Consider the following 2,642-nt stretch of genomic DNA (forward strand, 5'->3'; position numbering starts at 1 on the left):
TGGAGAACATACTATGTAGTGAAGAATATTCTTTCACTCATTATCTTTGCCTAGATCTTGTGAAGTTGTGGAAGATATATTTACCTACTTTCAGTGGTCCAATGGAACTCTCATCCCAAATATGTAGCCAAAGAAATCTATTTTACACTTGGTGATAACTATGACATCCTCAACCACCTTGTCCTCAATTGGAACACTACCTTGGATACCTTTGTTTGTCAATATTCTCTTATCAATGCCTGGTCCACACTTACTAAACCCAAGAAGAGATGATTCCTTTGGAACCTAATGTTGCTTAAATAGTTTGTCCTTGTGTTTGGTGGGGGCTTAACCTTTGTCCAATTTGCAAATGACCTAAATTGGCTAAAGAAGTATGAACTATTTTTTGCCTTAAAAATGGTCCTATTATCAAAACTTGGTAAATATTCTTGGCAAAATCTAGTTCTTAAAGAAATATAATAACTTTTTTTTTGTCTATAAATAATCTAGCAAAGCTATTTGGTCAATTTGGGAATATAAGGACAATGAATGATTTAATGGGCAAACTAGATTGCTTACTAAGTCTCTTAAAAACCTTGTATATAATGATATTAGTAACACTTTAAAGATGTCAAATCAAAAGTTTGAAAGACTACTTAGCTATGGAATACTATAATTCACACCAACAAGATTTATCACAACCACTTGTGGACCAGAAGGACAATTGAGTGGACCCCCTCTGAAATTGGTTTGGAGAACTTTGTAGTGGACTTTAAAGCACAAAGATGAAGAGAATGTTAAAACATGGTTAGACCTCTTCCTACTGTGTTGCAACACCTAATCCTATTGTCACTCAAGTAGCAATGCTTATATGGTTGGATGAGACATTACCTTGGATAGCATGGAATAAGAAAATATAAAAATAATTTTATCTTAGATATTGTTTGGCACTATCATAGTTTATATTTCTAGTCTTTTATTTTGATCATATGTCACTACCATACATACTCTATATGGTTGTAACACTTGTCTCATATGATTTTTTGTATTGGATACAAGCATTTAGTTTGAAGAGAATACATCCATATAATGTAGTTGGTGTGGTGCTCACATGATATAACTCTCCGGTATATCTGATGTATTTTTCTCTCTCATTTATCTAATTTTTTTTAATAGAATAAGGAGGTAAACAATAATACAATCACAAAAACTTATCTCTAAATTCTTTAGTAAATAATTTATCCACAAGTTTATGATCAAGAGAGAAGTAACTACACAATGTTTGAAATATTTCCACACGAGAAAAATGATCACCTTTTCTACCATATGCCTCCAAGTGAGATATTCCATGTATCGAGGGTTAATAACAAAAATGATATCCAAGGACAAAGGGATAGTTATGTCACAAGTGGAAATATTGAATTTGGACTGAGTCACAAACAATTTTTTATTTCAAGGATGACATGCTTTGAGCAAGAATATTAATAGTGGATTCAGTAAAGACGTTGATATGAGACATGTGTGAAAGGTTTGGAACACTACGAGAAATAAAAGGAATATTTGAACGTGAAAATGACACATCATTTTATATAGGCATGATTAAAGGTTGGGAAACACATGGAACACTTGAAAGAGGAGGAATGGTAGGATTAGACACAATTCCATGACTGCCATGTGGAGGATTGGTGTTTGAAATAAGCATCTGTAGAAACACTATGTAATGTAGTAGGAATGGGAATAAAAGATTCACACTAAAGTTAGATTAAGTTAAATGAAGATATTAATCACAATATTTAACAAGATTAACATTGTTATGGATAAGATAAGAAATAGAGCACAACAAATCAACACCATTCTCATTATTATGAATTATCTTCCTAATTATTTATATTAAATATATGGCTTCCATATTACAATGTTCTTGACCTAGCCATTGCTCAAATCTTTCAAAATCATGGAAATCTTTTTTACACTCAGGTAGGAGACACACTTAGGGCCTCATCTTCATCATGAGAAGTAGGAAGCATGGTTTTCAATAATAGCAAGATATTGGTAGCATATTTGTTTCATCAACATTCCTATAAAAAAATAGAGGGCTTGACCCATAAACTACTAATTCTCCTAGTCAGAATGTTATATGCAGAACTCAATGTGTTAGGATTTAAAGAGACATGAATAACAATTACATGCAAACATATCTAATATCAGAAAATAATAATTCACACAAAAGAGAATGCAAGATGTATAGATTTAATGTGGTTCACCCAATCCCTAGGCTACGTCCACCAAACAACAAGTATAATATTTTTATTATCCAATGATTACAACCTGATTACAATCTATAATTCCTTATGACTTAATACTACCACAAGAAGCTATTATCACATCATACCTTATAAAATCCCTAACCCAAAGCCATTTTATACAAGATTTTTGTTGCTTACAAAATTAGGGTTAGAATAATTACAACATGCCAGTCCATGAGAAATAGCCAATAGAATAGGCCAAAAAAATTTGGGGGCTCTGCTCTTGAACGCTTGACAATCATGGGCTATCACCCACGACTATATTGGGACCTACCACCCCCAATCCATCACTTGTGGCCCAACCCAACCCCAAACCCCACTGAGTAATTATGGAGAGTGTACAATAGTTCCCTAATC

Source organism: Cupressus sempervirens, chromosome 6, assembly GCF_028749045.1.
Source record: "Cupressus sempervirens isolate cs-2001-9-10 chromosome 6, ASM2874904v1, whole genome shotgun sequence".
Taxonomy (NCBI): Eukaryota; Viridiplantae; Streptophyta; class Pinopsida; order Cupressales; family Cupressaceae; genus Cupressus; species Cupressus sempervirens.